Source organism: Pinus tabuliformis, chromosome 6 (genome assembly GCF_031772625.1).
Source record: "Pinus tabuliformis cultivar Carrire ecotype Pingquan chromosome 6, CPIR1, whole genome shotgun sequence".
NCBI classification, from domain to species: Eukaryota; Viridiplantae; Streptophyta; class Pinopsida; order Pinales; family Pinaceae; genus Pinus; species Pinus tabuliformis.
In genome coordinates this window covers 881,957,550-881,963,549 of record NC_142292.1, presented here as the reverse complement: position 1 = coordinate 881,963,549, position 6,000 = coordinate 881,957,550, and positions in this window count along the sequence as shown.

Below are 6,000 nucleotides of genomic sequence, written 5' to 3'. Positions count from 1 at the left end.
TGATTATGCAGCTCTAGTTCCTCCTCCATGTCTACAATGTCAATCACTTCTTCAATCTACTGAGCAAGCTCCTCATTCTACGTCTGTCCACTCTCCTCCTTTGGTTGTCAGTTCTATTCTTTCTCTTCAACTTGTTTCCACGTTGTTTCTTTTGCTATTTCTCTTCATCTTTTGTCTTCTTCCTGCTTCTCCTTCTCTTCTTGTCCTTGCATCTTCTTTTCTTCCTCGAATCTCTTCTACTCTCCCCTCTCCATTCATTCTTCTCTTTACATCCTATGTTTATTCTTTGCCTCTGTTGCTAAAGTCTCTTTCATAATAGTTGGATCCGCTTTCATCTTACAGCTTCATTCTCCCACTGGACTATAAGCAATATTTCTCTTTCCCTTATCCTGTGTGGGGTTTCTCCCTTCTTCTAGCACTGCTTCTGGAGTAGATTCCTTCTACGGAGTCACCTATGAAGTTCCTGCAAAATTGACTGGCTCACGGGACTTGGAGGCATTATAACAATTCTTCCATGGATCCTCCTCTAGCCAGTGAAATGTCCCGTTGAGCCACTGGAAGTGAACTCTCGCACAATGGTATTTGAAAATACAATGAGGATTGTATAGATTAAAGTACCGAGTACCAAATGAAAACATCTCTATTTCCTTCCCTTCAGTATGTGTGACCTTCAAGTTCTTGATCTTGTACAATCTAGTTTTAATGGGAAGAGTTGGCCAAGGTGCTTTCTTCTTCCTATACAAAGCTGTTGACAACCATGTGGAGAGATGATATTCAACTTCTTGCATAACAAGATTATCATTGGAATACCTTGGCAAAATATGCAACGACTTTTGACCGCCAAACACTCTAAGGAAGGTTTCATCCAATGAGGCAAACCAATCTATGATCTCTGATAGTGCTTCCATTTCCCCATGTGACATGCAAGGTGGCTTTTCCCCAAAGCTCATCTTGTATAGCAGAATGAAGAAGTGGTTAGTTAGGTTCTCCATTACTCCTCTATGGCTGCAATCCAAAAGAAATATGAAATAGATATACATGGTAGGGTCCCGTGGTGTCCAAGTCCAATCCATGCCAAGGAATGCATTATGTACAAAGATTGCATCCAGTGGATATGCAGACATGTAGAATCTTTCTTGCACACCCTTGGGAGGATTTCGAGCATTCATTACATGGATACTTAACTATCGAACCAACAAGTATGATGGGTTGAAAGGCTTCCCCTCATTCACAACCTGGTTCAATAAGATTTCCCACCCTTAAGGAAAGGTCTCAGTGCTTTGCTGGCCGTAGATTCTGCAAGCTAGGATAACCAAGAGATGATAGGCCATCCTAACATACTTTGTCTTGTAAGTATTGGTGGGTGTCTATCAAAAATTCGATGGATATTTCACCCAAATTTTAACAATGTCTTTTTTTCTCCCATAGTTGTTGGTGGTATAAAAGTATGAATCAATGAATGCTTCTGGCTCTGGAAAATGGTACATGAGACGATAATCTGCTGCCAGAAAAATGGTAAGATTCCATCTGCTAGCATTGCTCAAAGTCATAGTATTCACATCAATATGTGAAACAATCTAGCTGATAACATCTGCACATGGGAAGGTTTGATATCTAGATGCAACCTTGTGTAATCCCAACCATTGAACATTAATGTATAACTTTCAGTCCTCTAGATATGCTTTGAAGCTCTTTGCTGAAAAAAGCTTCATTCACTTTATGCCATGTAAGATATGATTCCTTTTCCACAAACAATTGAGTGTCTGAATATACTGGCATACTCTCAACTACTTCCCTGGTACTTCTTTCTATGGTATCTTTTGAAGCAGCTCTCTTGGGGTCCCTGATAATAATGACTATTGTAGAGAAGTGCTCAACAAATGTGATACCTACAAGAGGAAAAGGAACTCATGGAAAAATTACATTAGCTTTTGCAAATCAACTTTCAAAGCAAGATTAGGCAGCAAACACATGGACTGATGAGAGAGATTGCACAATTATCATGATCAAGGGAGGGAGACTGGATGAGGGAACTACGCTTTGTGCAGTCTTAGTAGCCAGTGTGTAGCCTGAGGCTTGAGACTGCACAATGCGTAGTACATCCTGGGCAGTGACAAGGACATACTGTGCATTGTGTAGTCTCACTGGCCAAGGTGGCAGGACTGATCCCTGGGACTATGCAATGCACAATTTGGCCAGCCTGTACTACACATTGCTTAGTCTCATAGGCCAAGCTCATAGCTTGAGCCTTGGACTTGCGCAATGCCTAGTTGTGCAAGGCTGTGCATGGCCAAGCGAAGTGCAGATCTGCCCGATGAGGGTGTAGGAAACAAGCAGATATAAGTGATAATGCAATTTAAAGTGAATATATGAGTAAGTATGGAGCGATAAAAGTGAATCAAGTGAAAAAACTCAAAAATAGAAAGAAAAACAAATATGCAAGGAGAGTTGCCGAAATGACGATCACCTGTGTGCAAACACAAGAAAATTGGTGTGACACTTATGAAAGGTGAACAAAAAATTGAATCAACACTTCTACAAGCTAATGCAAGTTAAAACACAAACAACCATGAAAATAAATAAGCAAAACAACGCTCACGGAAGTGAAATGGTGAAAAGCGACAGAAAATGTGGCAAAAGACAAAAAAATCAAAACTCACCCAAAAAATCAACACAAACTCCACCGAAGGCTCCTTAAACTCCTTGGGAATGCTAGAGCTCCAATATAGAATGTACAAATGACCTCTAGAGTCATCAATTAAATATATTTGAGTGAATAAGGGTTTATGACGTGCATGGTAAAATTAAGGAAAAAGTGACACTTGGTGGAAATTTCTAAAAATACCAATTGTGCCACCTTTGGGAAACTAATAATGACTACTTATTTTCTATGGATGTTTTTTTGTTTTTTTTTCTGCCTTTTTTATTTTTTCTTTTTTCTTTTTAGGGAAACTACTCCCAAGGAATATTTCATAGTTTTAGGGAATTGGGAAACTTCCCATCTCATTGCATTGTGTATTTTCTGAGCGTAGGGGACGGATTGCACAATTTCTGAGCTTAGTATTGGGCTGCCATCCATGACTACACAATTATCAAGCTCAAGGTTGAGCTTCCATTCTGGATTGCATAGTTTCCATCATCAACATTAGCTTGCCTTCCAAGATTGTGCAATTTCTGGAGGCAAGCCCAGGACTACTGTAAGGTCAAGTCATAAGGTTAGCTTGTGACTCAAAAAGATCGGGTAAGTATAGAAACAAGAAAACAAAATCACAACATAAAAGGAAAAGTCTTAATTTCAACATGAATACTTGACGACAGTAAAAGATAATCTCTTGTGGATAGAAGGGAAGGCTCCAAAATAAAAGCATAGGAAAAATTTTGGAGGGTGGTTGTAGCAGCTACAACACTTGGCGAGACACTGGTAGAAATTCAGCTCTCTGTATGGGTCTTATCTCATGCAAATAAGGTCTAATTATTAGGGGATTATTGTTCAGTTCAATGATTACTATAGCTTCTTTACCTAGCTTGAGTTAAAGACATAGTCCCTACCATTCTCTTCATCGGTGACACACTTAACCAAGCCAAGTCAAACTAGTTGGGGATGAGGAGTATATAGATACACAAGGGAAAATAATTGTCAGAGTCTTAGTTTTGATCTTTGGTGTTGCTCTGCTACCACCAGGCCTGGACATTACCCCGACAGAGTCATTTCAGGAACACAAACATTGCTTCGCTGCCAACGAGCCTATTCAATACCTTGATGGAGTTGCTTGCTTCACCTCTCTGCGAATGAAGCCTTTCTCTTCTTTTTCCTTTGTTTTATCTTTTTATTTTTATATTCGTTTATTCATTTTTTTCATAGAATTGTTCATAGGTACTTATTTAATTAGTGAGGTGGAAGAGGGATCCTGACTTATTGAGAGCAGAAGAGGTTGTCCCTTTAGAGAAGGATATTTAAATATACCTCTAACACACTTGTAAAGGTTTCCCCCCCTCCTTACCCTACTCAATTTAGCTGAAAAGGAATCAAAATTAAAGACTGATTAGAGTAGGCAGTACTAGTTATAGGTTCAAGCATCATGATTCCACTATGGTTTTCCCTGAAAAGAACATATTTTCCATCAAAGTATCATCGAATAAAAGATGTAATATTTACGCAAAGAGAGGGAATAAACAAATAACCAAGCATTGATAATAGAACAACTTCCTCATGAACTTAACACTGCCTTCTTTGGGAACCGAACACAAATTCATGCGAAAGCTACCCTATAACTGAAAGAAACAAAAAGACAGAAAAAGGAGCAAGATAGAATGTAAATCTAGGAAAAACAAAGAAATGAAAACAAACAAACTACTCCTACTCCTAAACTAAGCAGGAATAGGCCAGACCTATGTAAAATGAAATTTCTAGTGCAACCACTGATGCATCGCTTGGCCTATATAGGTGAGGGAATGCATATAAGGAAAGATGTTCAACAATAATAAAACATAAGAAAGATAAGATAGTATAGACCATGACATTCGAAGATAGAAAATGGGTGACATGCAAAGTATTCTATGGATGCATTATGGTGTTCAAAAGCACTGCAACAACATAACATGTAAGATTAGACTTTCGAACTTCGAAATTGGGCGAACATAGAAAAGGAATAAAACTTGTGTTTCACAATGGAGCTCGCCAGGTTTGACTCCCCAAAAGATTGGGCGATGGGATCATGCAAAACGGATGGAGGATATGAAAATTGTGAAACAAAATGATCTTCAATTTGTGCAGAGGAGTGATGAGGAGCCTTGAAATATACATCGTTATTCTGATAGGAATTGGAACTAGTCTCAAGACTACGTGAACCTGACATAACCATTAGCTTGGGCTGAAGTGCCTCAACAACTTGTGGAAGTTCTGAATCATCAGAAGATAGATCATCAAGAATCGGTGGCTTAGCGGAAAAATATGGGTGAAAAGATCACGACAACCACAAATAGAAAGTTTAGGGGAATATTGAAAATAGAAAATTTCACCCTCTAATTCTTCACAATGATCAGATGATGGATTGGGAAGATCTAGAAGAGAAAAAAATTTGTCTCTGCATTCGATTGTAGAACTGACACCCCACAAGTTCTGAGTATGATCGGAAATAACATCATCAAAAACTGATTCTTTGAAAGATTCAACAGGAATGACATAATCATGGAATATGTTAGGATAATGAGGGAGAGGTGCAGAAGGAGAAAGATAAACCTTCTTCATAGATTCTTGTTCAGAGATAGATTCCCACACATAGTATATCACAATATTCATGAGGATCAATTTCAGGATGGAGTTGGTGTTGAGCAACCAAACAACTCACAATTAGGAGGACTAAAGCAATCAATGGATGGAGGATGAGGAGATATAACATCATCACAAACATCAAATTCCCAATCCAGACTTACACTAAAATTTTGAGTATGTGGGGTGGGAGAAGATGGTGGTAAACCAACAAATTAACTCTCAAGTTCTCCCATCTCAACCTACAGAAATGGAGATGTTAGATGAGAGGAAGACGAAGAGCCACTTGGAACATCAACTTTGTTTGTCGCAGATTTAGAAGCTCTATAACCAAGGTATGATGGGAGACTTTTGAAAGAATCATATTCGTACAGATTCATCGAAATGTGAACAAGAAATTCAAAATTTTCTTTCATCAAATTCCAATCAACATCATCTTCAGAAAATTAAAAGAAAAAATGATTGAAACGGTCGTGAAAATCATCAAGGGATTCATCAGGTGATTTTCACAATCGCAAGATTTTCTTAAACACAAATTTATAATCATACATGTCAAAGGAGTGGTAAATCTCTATAACAACATGTTCGAAAGAGTGAATAGAAGCAATGAGAAATGTGTAACATCATTCCTTTATGCGTGATTCGAATGTGAGGAAAAACAACCTACACGTAGCATCCTCACAGTGTATATTTTGTATTGTGCAAAATTCGAAAAAATGAGCGGTGTGCTC